Source organism: Myotis daubentonii, chromosome 10 (genome assembly GCF_963259705.1).
Source record: "Myotis daubentonii chromosome 10, mMyoDau2.1, whole genome shotgun sequence".
In the NCBI taxonomy this organism is placed as follows: domain Eukaryota; kingdom Metazoa; phylum Chordata; class Mammalia; order Chiroptera; family Vespertilionidae; genus Myotis; species Myotis daubentonii.
In genome coordinates, this window is record NC_081849.1 from 75,022,298 (window position 1) to 75,038,265 (window position 15,968).

Genomic DNA, 15,968 nt, shown 5'->3' on the forward strand with positions numbered 1-15,968 from the left:
AGTGGTAGGCCTTGGGCCACTTAAAAAGAGGTGCAGGGTTCGCCAAGGTCAGTTGGTTTTTCTTTGAAAGAGTTTAGGAAAGTCTATATCATGGGCCTAGTGAGGATGTTTGTATGGAAAAGTCACTAGAAATGGCTTGGGTGGGTCCCAAAAGTTGGGTGGGGTCTCAGGGAATCACCAGGGTAGGGCTAAAACAGTGTTAGCCAGGTTCCTGGAGACTCAGAAATGGTTCCGGTCTGCCTGCTCTGTGTGGGGAGGGCTCAGCAAAGGATCGATGGCCTCTGCCAGCACTTCTGTCTGGGAGAAAGCTGCCCCCCACAGCTGTCACTCCAAAACCAGACAATTCAGCTACTCCTTGTATGTTCCTGGTGACTTTTGAGCTGCTGCCCCAGGGCTGGAGCTCAAAGCAAATGAGTTGAAGTATGTCCATGCCCACCAGGCCTTTAAGAAAAATACCTGGAACTCCAGCAACCCTCCATCTCACTCAACCACAATCCCTGCTGGTTTTTACAGCCAGGATTATGGGGACTTCTCTTCCTGGCACTGGGACCTGCGCTGGGGACCTGGATATCCCTCCTGATTCTTATCCACCTTACATGGGTGGATAAGTAAGCATCTGATTTTTGGAGGGTGGAATGGGGCACAAAAGTGTGAGTTAAAAAAATTAAATTATGCCCAGCCTGTGTGGCTCAGTGGTGGGCATTGGCCTGTGAGCCAGGAGGTCAGGGCGCATGTCCCGGTTGCGGGCTTAGCAGCCGATCGGTGGTTCTCTCTAATCATTGATGTTTCTCTCTCCTCTTCTCCCTTCCTCTCTTAAGTCAATAAAAATATATGTTTTTAAATTAAATTATGATGGAATGTTTTCAATCATGCTTCAGCCAGTGCATGAGAAATAATTCAGTATCATCATAATTTCCCAGCAATCCTCCCACAGTCACTTATTACTTTCAATGTAAGATCAGTTCATGTTTCCCAACTACACTTTACTGTCCTCAAGGGCAAGACCCCATCTTCAACTTTTCTGGAAATCCTCATAGTTATTTGCACGATGATCAATATAAATTTGCTAATTGAACTGAATTCATAGACCACCAAACTCTGAGAAAAAGAGCCTATGGAAAGTTCTGGGCCTATAACCACAGCTACAACTTTGGATTCATACTTTGCCCATTAAGGAATGTCACTAAACCCCTGTCTTTCCGTTATCCTACTTGTAGCTGAGGATAAGCTGGATAAACTTTGAGGTTGAAGATTTTAATGACGGTAAGCCTCCTCTAAAATTCTCTGGATGGGTTCTACTGGAGGATGCCAGTAATAATGGCAGATAATCATGGGACAAAGATGGTATTATCCAGTTCATCCAGGTCCTTAATGAAGTTGTGGGGAAACCGGAGGGGGTGTGAGAGACGTAAATAAGGGAATTACCTCTTCCTGGAAAACCATTTTTAAAAACCAACATTTCTCATGTATCTGCTCTAGAGGTTTCTTTCTTTCTTCCTCCCTCCCTCCCTCCCTCCCTTCCTTCCTTCCTTCCTTCCTTCCTTCCTTCCTTCCTTCCTTCCTTCCTTCCTTCCTTCCTTCTTTTCTTTCTTTCTTTCTTTCTTTCTTTCTTTCTTTCTTTCTTTCTTTCTTTCTTTCTTTCTGGAGGGTGGTATGGGGCACAAAAATCTGAGTTAAAAAAATTAAATTATGCCCAGCCTGCATGGCTCAGTGGTGGATTTCTTTCTTTCTTTGGAAGGATTTCTTGGAATGAGCTGCTGAGGTCTGGTATTGGATGTTCTTTGCCTTGTTCGTTTATTTGGTTATAGATGAATTTACTTTTACCCCAGAAGCCTTGGGAAATATCCTACTTTGCCCTGATGAAGTTGGGACTTTGCTGTCTTTCCAGTTGTAATAATAGTAATGGTTAACTTGTTTACAGCCATTTGCTAACCACCAGGCACTGTTGTAAATATTTCACAAGTACTAATTCATCTAACTCACAACGGTCCTATTAGGTGAATAGTTTCCTTACCTATTTTATAGTTAAGGAATCGAAGCGCAGCAAGATTAAGTAGCTTGTCAAAGGTCACAAAGCCAGGCAGAGATACAGTTAGGATTCACACAGGTCAGGCCCTAACAGGAAGTGTGAAATTCTGGTCCAATTTATAGACTTCCGTGGGCCGTATTTTCTATAGCTGTAAAGATGATAATCCTAATAATCACTTCACGGGTTTAATAGAGTAAAAGATAATGTTTGAACAAACAACTACAATAGTTCGCTGAGCACGGTGGGTATTCAGCATATAGGAGATTCTGTCTTTAATGAGAAGAAATCCTCAGAACCCCGATAGCCTGCTTTCCCTGGTACCCACATATCTATGGGTTTTGTCCTCATCCTCAGAGGCCTGGTGGCTGGCCAATAGTGCGAATGTGACCTTAATTCCCATGTCCCACGGCACCGCGTGTTTGGAAGGGCTGTAACTCACACCCACGCGTATTTTGACCGGTCTCTACAATTGCGTGTGAAAGAGAAGAGGGAAGCCCTCAAGTGAACGGAATTTTCTGAAGTCTTTCTATGCGGGCGAGGCAGAGTGATGTTTCTAAGTATTGCCTCCCCCAGGCCTCACTGAAGCAGAACCAGAAATACTGAAAGGTTTTCAAAAGCGGAAAAACAACGAAGCCTATAGCATAAAGATTCTGATGCATGCTTCCAGGGTGCCTCCGCCACACCACAGCAAGCCCGAACAAGCTAAGCCTTGGTGAGCTCCACGCTGAGGCAGAGTATGGGCTGCCAGCAGTGCACCCTTGAATGCCCCAGTGCCCTGGACACTGCCTGCTGCCCCTCCTGCATGCAATGCCCTGGACACTGCCTGCTGCCCCTCCTGCATGCAATGCCCTGGACACTGCCTGCTGCCCCTCCTGCATGCAATGCCTCTGGACAGCTTGCCTTTGACAGACCGGAAGACTTGCAACCTGGTCTGAGGACGATGAAAGAAAACAGCTCAGCCCCTGACCAAGGTGGAATAGGTAAATTCTGTTGAAAACTTGTGCATGATCCAGGGAGGCTGTGGGCAAAGTGTCACTCCTGCAGTTGCCACGGGGGAGCCCTTCTCAGGAGACAGGTGGGAGAGAAGGTGTGGTGCTTCCAATACTACACCTGACAGTAACACAGGCCTCCACCCGGTCTTGCTGCATTCCTGGCATAAGCGCCAGTGCTGCCCGGGGAACTATTCTAAGAATATTGCATGAAGTGTCTAATTTGGTCTTCACAGTGGCTCTTACTCTCTCTTACCATGAAGCAATTAAGACTCACAGAGATGAATTCACTTGCCTGATTCCCACAGCCAATAGTCCTCCCTCCTCTGTTGCCAATCTTGACCTCCTCTCATTGCTCTCTAGAGGAAACTCACGCAGCTACTGACAAGGCCCTGCATGGTTTAGCTCCTGCACACCTCTCCAGTGTCATTACTTTTCTACCTCTTCCCATTCCACACTTAGGTTGTGGTGAATTGCATTCCGGTCTTCAAATGTTTTATATTTTCTGTTGCCTCAGGGCCTTTGCATGTGTTTCCTCTGCCTGAAACAAACCCTCTCTTACTCCCTGTGCCAGGATAGTCACTACTCAGACTTCAGTAAACTTAGACCCAGCTTTCTCCCCAACTGAAAGGCAGTAGTTTCCCCCACTATATGCTGTGCAGTAAACTTTTTTGTTGTTGCTTGTCACACAACATTTTACTTTATTGTATTGACAGATGTAACTGTTGATTTTCTCCTTTAGACTTAAGGCTCTCTGTGGCCACACTTTGTCCAGAGAACATGGAGCCTGCCATTGAGCGGTTGATCAGTAAATATTTCCTGATGAGTGAGAGATGGACTTTCCTTTACTTTGCTTTCTCATCCACATTACTCTCCCATCCCAAAAAATCCTAACATTCCTATTAACAATTATTGTTAGTATAATCCAACTAATTCTTTGTTGTCTCTATCCTTGCCTAGCAAGAGAAAAAATCCTACCAAAATCCTTCTTCAAAAGAAGTTATAATGTTATACAATGAATGGAAAGTAGTCAAAGAAATGGCTTTTCTTTAACTTTTTTTTTAACTCAAAAAAATTAGCTATTCTCCTGTTTCCCTCGAAGCCACTGACACATGCATAACCCTGGTCTCGCTGTAACCTCACAGCCCCGGAAACCACATACCATGTGCTTTGCATCTCACATATCAATCATGCACAGAAGCAGGGTAAGAATGGAAAAAGCATTGGTTTCAGGGTAAAACAAGCTCAGGCTGTACTCCCAGCTCCACCACTCTCTAGATGTACAAATTAGTGCACTGTATTAAATCTCTCAGGGTCTCAATGCCCTATTCTCTGAAATGCGGCTGCTAAGATCTACTTCATGGAGTGGCTCTGAGGATTCCACAAAATAATTCATGTCAAGTGTCTAGACAAGGGCCAAACATGGAGCAAGCACACAGTTGCTGATGCCCATTTTCTTCTCCCTCTTTTTTTCTTTGCCCTTACCCTCTGGGATTTTGGTTCCGGAATTTTTAAACAGGGTTGCGGTGGGTCTGTGAACACCTTGAATTACATGCAGAGTTGTGTGTGTCCATAAGAGCTTTTATTTCTAGAGAGAGCACATCTGTATTAGTTTCCGGGGGCTGTCTTAACAAAGTACCACAAACTTGGTGGCTTAAACTATAGAAATGCATTGCCTCACAGATCTGGAGGCGAGGAGTCAGAAATCAAGGTGTCAGCAGTGTTGTGCTTTCTGTGGCCTCTCAGGCAGAATCTGTTCCCAGCCTCTTTCCTAGCTTCCGGTTGCCTCCGGCACTCTCCCCTTCTACAAGATGGCATTCTTGCCGTGTCTTCACATTGTCTCCCTCTGTCCATGTCGGTCTCTGTGTCCAGATTTCCCTTTTATGTTAGGACATCAGTTATGTTGGATTTGGGCTCACCCTAATGACCCCATCTTAAACTTGATCATCTGCAAAGACTCCATTTCCAAACAATATCACATTCACAGATACTAAGGGTTATAATGCCAATATATTTTTTTGGAGGGGACACAAATCAACCCATAACAATAGCCATTGCTTTCATTGAACTCTTCAAGGCGTTTTTAGCCCTTCCAAAGCTTAAGAGCTAGTGGCTAGAGAACCTGCTTTATGGGTTGTCCTATATTAATGGAACCAGCAAGTTTGTAAGCTTGAGATGTGCCAGGGTGTGTCTTGAGTGCCAAATCATGGAGAAACACCTAAGTGATTTTGATGGAATTGTTTAGGCATGCACTAATGGGCAGAGAGGGTCTCTTTTCACACCAGACTTAATTCTGCTGGGTAACCATAGCTTTTGGGTTAAAATCCTAATGGCTGTTTTAGGAATTTCTTGAGTTTCACTCATAAAATTTACAATCCAGTGGGTGAGGCATTTTTATGAAAGAACACACATGAGCACACAATTATAAATATTAGTGTAGGATAGAAAGAAACATGATTCTACAAAAGCATAAAATTAAGAAATTTTCCTGGGCCTGGATCTGTCAGGAAAGGCTTCCCTGAGGAAATGATGCTTCCTCTGAGATCAGAAAGGCAAATTAAAGTGCACTTTAAGGGAAGGGTAATTTAGGTAGAAGAACAGCATATACAAAGGGCTTGTGGTAGGAGGGAACATGGTGCCGAAGAGGAACTAAAAGAAAGCCAGGGAGGCTGGAACGGAGATGTGGAAGTGGGAGAATGAGAGAATGGTGTCAGATGAGGCTGAAGGAAATGTGGGCGTTGTGAAGAATTTAGGATCTTATCCTGGGCAGAGTGGGCAGCCACGAAGAAGCTTCTCCATCGTACTCAACCTGCATGTCAACCCATACTCTTAGCCCCTACCCAACTTGACTTCTTGAAAGTTTTAGCCTTGATTCTTTAGAGACATTCTTATCGCTATGGCTATGCCTTTTGAATGTCATTTTTCTGTCTGTTCATTAAATGTTGCATCCACTCTCTCCCCGAGTGATCTCATGGTTTCAGCTACCCCCCTTCTGCAGAAGCCTCCAAACATTTCCCCTGCGCTGCAGTTGCCTTTTTCCGTCTGTGTACAAAATAAACACTGTACAGATTTGGTCCCATGAATATCAATATGGTCTGCTTACGCCCTGTTTTGTAACTCTACGGGTAACTTCTTTCTAGAGGACGTTATCAAATCTATGTCACTTAGACTATGAACAAGGATTTGCCACAGAGAAAAGGAGAATGACTAGCCTCTGGGGAGGCTTGAACAGTGATTGCTGGGATGCTCTCAGCAAGACCTCCCCAGTCAGCAGTGGAAAGAGTTGGCAGATGGTTTGCCCTCTTGCTCTCTCCTGATGTATAAAACACATGCTTTGCATTTGCTGAGGTTTCTGCTCATGTTCCCTAAGGGACCCTGACTCAGGGTTACAATCACCCTCTGCTTACGTCCATGTGGGCATAGAGCATCACCCTCGCTGAGCTGGTGTGGGAGGAAGCCAGCAGATTAATGCATTTCAAGGTCACTGTGGCAGGGTCTACGTGAGTACTGAAAATCAGACTTTATTGGAAGTCTCGGTGGCTCTGATGGTCAGAGAGCGATGCTTCTAAGGTCTAAAAGATAAACAGGAGAAAGAGGAAGAAAGAGAGGAGGGGAGAAAGGAGGGAGAGAAGTAAAGCTTCAAACTAATATTTGTTGAACACTGCATGATGTACTTTCATAGATACTTATCTGGTCCTCGTAAATGGCCTGGCAAGGTGGGTATTTGGGGTTGGGAATCAATCATTTTTCTTTTGTAACTGATGTTCTTTCAACTATACCTCAAATCCTAGGTCATGGATATGGCGAATGAACCAGAACTTTTGACTTCTACTGGTTTCTGGCACTCCCACAAAGACTCAGCTACCATTGAGTTCTCTAAGCTCTTTCCCTGAGACACCTTGTCCTGAACCTATACATTTAAGTTGAACCAACTCAGATGAAACCTAAAAATCTTGGCTGACAGCAAGTACTTGCCAGTCAGGGGTGCAACAATTCTATGAGACAATCACCTCTGTCCCATGCCCTAAATCTCTCCTGGGCAGTTCTTCCTCACTTTTAGTCCAGGCTTTTCCTCCTAATTTGACTCACTTCATCCTCTTTGACATGTGATCTTGTTTTTTGCTGGCTTTCATTCAGTCCTAATTGAGGACTTTCCTCCTGGTCATACTGGAGTTATTTTAGGTCCTTGAATACTTCATGACTCTCTCTGAAAGCAAAATTCTCATGCTTGTCTACCTGGATGATACTGTATGTGCTGCAGTGCTGAACTCCTCTAAGGCAAGAGAGAGCGCAGGTAGGGCAGAATCTCACTGTAAGAAGGGCCTTTGGGCACTTCCAACAACAGCCTTCTTAAATAGTCTGTACACAGCCCATGTTATGTTAAGGAATTTGAAGGGAAGTTTGTCCAGCAAGAACTCCCAGTTCTAGTCATCATCAATGGACGATACTTGGCAAGTGCTCATTCAAAAAATCCACAGAACACTGGGAAAATTCGGTTCTGTTCAAGTAGTTATTCTATCCTTGGAACTCCAAGCAGTTTTGTACAAACCTCCATTAGCAATATCCAATAATCACTCCCTAATAGTGAATTCCTGTGTTGGATAATCCAAATATATGTCTCTACTTCTGGATATTCCCCCCTTCATACCCAGAATTTTGTGCACTGTGAATTATTCTCGGAGGGGCTTAGATTCTCATAGTCACTTCCAGACATTGCACTATCATTACCTGCACTTGCTGTTATTTCTTATTATCCATATCTTGGCATTGATTGAGACATAGATCTATCCTCTTCCATTATCTCCACAAACAAACAAACAAACAAACAAGTTACTCAAGGTCTTTGCTGCAGTTTTAGGCAGATAGAAGGAGTTTGCAGACAGCACAGAATGCATCGTAAGACTGAACAAGAAAACTCCTCAAGATTCTCTTGGAAATTGCCCCATGTTGTTTGGCCATTTATTTCAATGATTGCCTCTCCTTTCTTTTCTCCTCTCCCTGGCTCCCACATTCCCGTTCTTTTTAAATTAAGAGCATCTGAGCCCTATCTTTTACTCACTGTCCTGTTCTAACCCTGCTCTCATTGACTGAGCCACCCCAAGTGGCTTGTCCAGTAGCTTTGCAAAATTAACGAAAGAGCCAGCAGCTGAGATGATAGTTGATTTTAACAGAACGTACACACAGAGCATTTCTTGTTCCTAGAGGAATCATGCCCCTGTGGTTGGAAATATAAGCCTGCCAATGGGCAGATCCCTTATCCAACTGCTTAGATCAGCAGGTGTTTTTGCCTTTTTTTTTTTTTTTTAAAGATATACTCCAATTTGAGCATCCACAGTCTTCTCAGCAGAGGCAAATTTAAGTCACTCCATAGCTCCCTCTAGGCAGCATGAGAAGGGGCCAAATGGGGCAGAGGAGCAACCCCAGGACACGCCCCGATGCAGACTCCGGGCTTCAGAAATGATTTAGAGAATGCCCCAGTTGTCAAAACGTCAGTGTCACCCTGCACCCTAAAGATCAGGCTGAAAGGAAAATAAATCCTTTTGTCAGACAAACAAAATCAAACCAACCAGCTATTAGGACCCCTAGCAAACTAACACACTAATGAAAAAATTAGCAGATTTTATGACATTGATGTTTCTACTCTTTATTTTATTAGCACCTGTAATAACAATAATCCCAATCAAATATTAATCATTTACTATGTGTTAAGTATATTATAAGCATTCTATATACACTACCTATTTTATTCTCTGAAGATGTTACTATTATATAGGTATTAACAGTATTCATGTTTTATATAGGAGAAAATATTACATATATGGCTTAAAGGATTTAAGAAACTTGCACAAATTTATGCCCAAATGGAGAGCTGTGATACGATCCTAGGTCATTTGATTATAGAACTAGCTTCCTGCTACCACAATCAAGGGACATTAGGATATTTCATAGTATTTATTAATCTCAAGAAAGTTAAGGGAATATAAAAATGAGTAAGCCATGATGCCTTCCTTGAGGAGTTCACAGTCCAGTTAATAAGAGAGAAATAATGATAATTCTAAGGAGGATAAAATAAGGCCAGGTAAAAGGCTCTGCCCAGAATTGTTATTTGTAACTTGGATAAATAAGTTGATAGCATAATAATAAATATTGCTGATGATGTAGCTGGAAGGGGCAGCACATGCCTTAGGTAACAGGCACAAAAACTTAAAAGAAAACCATCTTGTCAGGGTAAAATGTTTGGCCAAATCTAGAGGAATGAGGTACAATGAATAAATAAGATGAATTTCTTCTCAGTCCAAAACCAGCAGGATCAGAACAACAACAACAAAAAAGAATGTCATCTGGTATGAGGACAAAGTGCATTTTATTTTTTATTTTCATCAGTGGTGTTACTGGATATGGATAAGTCATTCAACAAACATTTATGGAGTGCCTCCTTTGCTTCATGTACTATGGAGCCAAAGACATAAAAATGACAACGTGAAAGTCAATTACAGAGCCCTCAGTCCTGTAGAAAAATAGAGACATAAGTATATCATTATAAAATATTCTGATGGAGGCTTTTAAATGTTTAAAAATTGATTTTAGGGAGAGAGGAGAGAGAGACTTTGAAGGGATAGAGAGAGACTTTGATAGGGAAGATAAAGAGAGAAAGAGAGAGAGAGAGAGAGAGAGAGAGAGAGAGAGAGACATAGATTTGTTGTTCCACTTATTTATGCATTCATTGGCTGATTCTTGTATGTGCCCTCACCAGGGATTGAGCCTGGTGTATCAGGACAATGCTCTAACCAACTGAGCTATCTGGCCAGGGTCTAGATGCTTTTAAATGAGTGAGTGAAGCACTTTGGGTATACAGAAAAGAGAGTAAATAACTTTTCATACTGTCAGGGGAAGAAGGTAGGGAAGACATTTGAATTTAAGATGAGAAAAAGGAGCTTGCAGAAAAGGGAGTTTGTGACAAACTAATAGGAATGATCAGTAAGTGAAAATTCAACAAAATACAAAAGCTCAGGTCTGTTTGGGATGGCTGAAATGTAGGCTTAATAATGGTCAGATGCATATAATGAGGCTGAAAATTTGGGCTGGGGCTGGATTTTGAAGGACAGTGCAGTCAATGCTACAAGAAAGCCAAAAGCTATTGTGTTGTGTGAAAAGGACAAGATGAGAAATTGTGAGTATTGAATCTTCATTCATTCCCTAACAAAAATATTTATTGAGTGACTACTATGTTAGTCTAAGATCTGGTGGTATTGCAATCAACATAAAATATTGGATCTTTGCCGTCAAGGGGCATATATACATGCTTATGTACAGATATGTAATCAAACATCAGTCTGCAATAAAAAGGAAAAAACAGAGAAAGAGGGTAGAGGGTGTCTTGATGATTCCTCATGTATCCTTCTGGATTCATTCTCTCTTTTCTGCTTGACTCCTGTTTCCCCCTGGTTACTAGGACACATCACTGGGTCCCTGAATGGCTAGCCAGGAAAACCGACCTTAAGCCCTGTAGTGTGGCATTTCATCTGAATCCACAGGTGAGTAGAGCTGTGGAGTTGATGGGACTGTTGCAGATTCCTATCAGCTCTGAGGCTTAACAAAGTTGTGGGGGCCATGGCACAGACCAGAAGATGGGTGGCATCTTCAGGACAAAGGAGACCCAGGCTGAACTGTGTTGTATAGGAAAGGAGTAGAGGAGGACAAAAACAAACACTGAGCATGGCCTACTCTTGCAAGCACTTTTCCTGTGAATGGGCAGGAGCTGAGAGAGATATGGGGTCAAGACAAGGCTTCTCTAAAATGGAAATACTATGGTATATTTTCCCCTTGGGAATGACCCATTAAAGGAGGGAGGAAATGGTGAGCCAGGAGTGGAAATAAAACCCCGAGGAGGAGATGGGAAGGGGACCCAGTACAAAGAGGAGGGTTTGTCCTAGGAGCGCACAGAAGGCGAAGTGCATGGGGTAAGACCTGAGTCTGGTGTATTCTGTAGAGAGATCTGTTCTGGGTGAGTTGAATTCTTCAGCAGAGAGTAGGAACCAGAGAGGGGAGGTTAAGGTTTATGGAAAGAGAAGAGCGTGTGAAACTGTCTTTTAGGGGGATGGGCAGATGACAAGGCTAGAACTGGGGGTACCAAGCGCTGCTAAAGGGATTAGCTACGTGAGAATACATACAGGTGGTAAAGTCTGCTAAAATATTGATGTCAGGTATCTCCAGTGATTATTTCTTTTTTTGTAGTTTTCTGATTCCCCAGGTTTTCCCCAATAGGCATATATTACTAACATAATTAGGTTTTTTCAAACTGTATATGGAGCAGTGAAAAGCGGAACACACATATGATATATGTGGCAGGTGCTTGTTTATGGGAGGTGAGCAGGGAATCAGAAAGACAATGGAGACGTCATCCTGGATGTGCTGTCTGAGAGCAATGCCTGCACAGCAGGAATGAGGAACAAGACAGAACACCTGTGAGCCTTTCCCAGGCCAGCAGCTTACGCCTTGTGCTGGCCTGAGCCCCCCATCGGCTTACAGGTGGAAACCTTCCCGTCTGGCACCGGGCGGGCTGCCACTCTTGGCTTTTTAGTGGTGATATGCATTCTCATTCTTGCCTGCCTTTTCAGGGGTGTTTCAGTGGGGAGGTGGGTGAGGCTCTGTCCGGGACTAGCAGCCATCTCTTACACCAGAAGCTTATTAATATTTTTAATGTAGTTTTTATTGATTTCAGAGAGGAAGGGAGAAGGAGAGGGAGATAGAAACATCAATGATGAGAGAGAATCATTGACCGGCTGCCTCCTGCACGCTTTTTATGGGGGATTGAGTTAGCAACCCAGGCATGTGCCCTTGATGGGAATCAAACCCGGGGCCCTTCAGTCCGCAGGCTGACGCTCTATCCTCTGAGCCAAACCAGCTAGGGCATCACTTGTTAACATTTTTAAGTGTGCTTGTTAAAATGGTTAAAGGTAAATGTCTCTCCTAACAGTGTCCTTTCTTTGTCCGCCATTTATGTCTTAACAGCTTTGTCTGATATTTAAAAAAATTTCCAATCAAGATCATTGTTCCAAAAGGGAATTTCAGAGATAATACAGTACTAGGAAAGGGCTGTTAGTAGTTTCAGAACATTTTCACCCTGTTAGACCCTGTAATATTAGCCCATATGTGCTTTTATTTCAACCCATGATAAATGGGGTGGTGAGTGGGGAATTTTAGGGCAGTATTTTAAAATGAGTTCCTCAGAGCAATTTGCCCTCATTTTTCTGTTGAAATCTTTATTGGGATCATAAATCTCAGCTCTCAGAACAAGATGTGGGAATTAGATCCCATGATTGCTAAAACGCTCCATGGAGCTCAGCTGTGTGCGCTCAGAGGCAGTAACTTCGCAAGGGGAGCAAGATAGGGTGTGTTTTGGAACCCTGAGGTTGGTGAGTTGAAGATTTCAGAGCCAAGATACAGCTTTGAAAGCCAACTCCAGAATTTTACATTAGGATAAAGGGTGGTGCGGGGGAGGAGATATTTCTCTTGGGGTGGAAATTATATTTAACTTAACAATGTGTATTTGGAATATATCAGTCTTCCTTTGTGAAATGTACAAACTCATTAATGAATGTTTTCCATCATTAAGCTCTCATAATGAAATTCTTACATAATGAGTCTCTTTGATAAGTTGATCCATTATTTGTATTCATAAACGAAGATAAATTCTTAAAAGGACAGCATAGTTATTTTAATATTGGTATCTATAATCATAAAAGCATAATATGCTAATTAGACCAGACGACCTTCCGGACAACCTTCTGGACAACGCCAGGGCTTCAACGGAAGCTCAGGTCCTGGGAGACAGAGGGAAGCTGGTGCCAGCAGCCGGGGGAAGGAAGGCCTACTCTTGCACGAGTTTTGTGCATTGGGCCTCTAATATATATATATTGCTATTGAGACTAAAGATAAATAGATGAAGAATACTGTCTGAGAACTTGGTCTTATTTGAAAACCACAGCATGGGAACTTGGGTGATGTTAATGGAACTGTCTACAAATCAGTGGAAGGGAATGATTTGCAACCAGGCATTTCTTTTCCTGAAGGAATGTCTGTGATGTCTCACATTAGATGGGCTGGAGTGGGGAGGGGAGAGTGTAGTTATTGTGGATGAAAAACTCAGGCTATGCTTAGAAGCAAGTTTTTAGGGTCTCCTTAGGAAGGGTTCAAAGAACTGCGAGACCATGGACTGTCTCTAGACAATGATCAGAGCTGCTTTGGAAGATGAGCAAATCATCGTTTTCCTTAAGGAAACTGGATCCTCATTGCCTGGAACTCTTGGCAGTCAAGCCAGCTAAAATCAGTATCTTTGAGAAAGTCACTAAGTATTCTTTTTCATATTTGTGCAATGAAATACTTTCTGCATTAGAGGTGTAGGATTTAACTAAGAAAATATTACACACACACACGCCCTGGACATAGTACAAGTTTAAAATATTACAGTTTATTATCAGCTTCCTGAGAGAAGGTGTCTATGACAAAATGATGATCAAAACCAGCCCCTTTAGAATTAGAGGACAAGCTCACCTTTTGGGGGCAACATGTAAGTCCAAGCACCTGTGGCATCTGTAAGCCTGTCCTCTCTCTTTTCTCTGAGGATCCTGTTGTGACTGAAGGACCTGGTCTCTATACCTACAATCCTAAATGCGTTGGGAGTTTCATTTTTTTCAGTCCTGATAGACTAAAAGACTATAAGTACCTCTCCCTTTTCATTGGGAGCATAGAGGACTGATCTCGGGGTATTTTGGGGGGGATGGGAGGGCCAGGGAGGGATGGAGATGGAGACCCTCATCTGAGAATGAGTCTACATAAGTCATAGAAGACCTTGACAGTTTGGGTGGCTGCCTGGAGGCCCTGCCTGGCTGGGCAGGGCGTCAGCCAGTGGCTCTGCTCCAGCCAGCCAGGGGTCTGGCAGTGGAGGAGGCGCACAGGGTGATCTGATAAACTACAGAAGGGGAGGATGAAGTCAACCTCTTCCAGACCCATTACAGTCCCCTGAAGCATTAATGACCTTTTTGCTTAATACTGATACAGGGAAAATTTTAGTTCTTTGACCTTACAAAAATTTATGGCTCTTTGGAAAGCTTTTGTTCATGGAAACTGACTGCACTTCCAAACACTTTAATGGTGTTTATTATTCCAATAGCACCTGTCCTTTATGCTGCATACTCAAAAAAAAAAAAAAGTTAACTAAAGGAGGGGATGATTCATTTTGTATCCTGATGTTTTCTTAGGACCACAGCTGTGGCCACTTCAGCGTCCAGCAAAGTATTTCCCGGGTGAGTGATTTAGGGAGGGTTGGAGAGTGGAACGGAAGAGGTTACTGGAAAGTCTCTTACATTGGGGTGTATTCTCTCCCTTATTTGACTCCCAGGAATTCCCACTCATGGAATCTGCCCTATCATAAAGAACTTCTGTTCTCTGTACTTTATCCAACTTAATCACACCAACGAATATGGTGAGTGAGGACTGCTCTCCACACTACAGAGCAGTCGCCTTCCTAGCTGAAGCTCTGGAGGGCAGGGATCTCAGCTCTGATTCCTCCTGTGAGGCGTGGTCTTCTCTCTCCGCTGGCTGGGCCCTCTTGATCATCACTCCTCGCCTAGGAGAAGTTCCTTTTTCCTGACCCTGGGGCACAGACGTGCATCCCTCTTTTAACTGCCTTTGTCAGCCTTATTTCTGAAATAGCATCTCTTTAAGATGCAGAAAGGTGACATTTGTCACTAAAGAGGCAAATCTTCCAGGAAGACAACTTACCTTTAAAAAAAACACCATGCCTAAACCAGACAGATTTATTTATTTTTATTATTTTTCAAATCCTCACATGAGTACATGTTTTTGTTGATTTGAAAGATAGGGAAAGAGAGACAGGGAGAAGGGTTAAGAGGGACATTGATGTGAGAGAGGAACATGGACAGGTTACCTCTCGTACGTGCCCTGACTGGGAATCAAACCCGTGACCCTGACCCTTTGGCGCACAGAACAACGTTCAACCAACTGAGCCACACCAACTAGCGCTAAACCAGCCAGATTTAGAAAATGCAGAAGCTCTTTTACATTTTTTAAAGGTAGGCTTTGTGCCTGTCCCCCAACTGTATCACAAATTGTCAAATTTTGGTGCCCGGTCACATCAGATATTTTACATATCTGAATCTTTCCTAAATAATCATACTGTTTCTAAAGGTCACAACCATCCTTTTCTTAAACCAAATCTGTCCTGGAGTCTGTCTCCAAAACAAGGTTCTTTTCCCATTTTCTTCTTCTAACAACTCTGTACTTATTTTTGCTCCCTGCTAAGCATACCCACTACAGATTTGGGCAAAAGTAGGTTTACAGTTGTTCACATGGAAAGCAAAACAATAATTAATAAATAGTAATACAAGAATAAACTGGGTTTCGTGTAATCTTCAACTTATTCTTCACAGCCACTTAATCATGGTCCTCGCAGTTTTGTCTACCAGGTCTACGTTATGTCTACCATGTTGCTTCCCTTCCCATTGTGCCCGCCCAGCTCAGATACACAGGCCATCTTTGCTTTGCTCAGTAGTGAGAGACCATAAAAATGACTGTGCAGAGTGTGCAAACAATCTCATTAATCTAAGGGGAGGAAGTTACCATTGTTCTGGGACCTTTAAAAATTTTTGTCAACACATTAAAAACTTTTTTACTGTAGCTTATAAACATACAGGGACATTTTAAAAAGTAAAACTAGCCCTAACCAGTTTGGCTCAGTGGATAGAGTGTCAGCCTTCGGACTGAAAGGTCCCAGATTCGATTCTGGTCAAGGGCATGTACCTTGGTTGCGGGCACATCCCCAGTAGGAGGTGTGCAGGAGGCAGCTGATCAATGTTTCTAACTTTCTACCCCTCTCCCTTCCGCTCTGTAAAAAAAAAAATCAATAAAATATATTTTTAAAAAGTGAA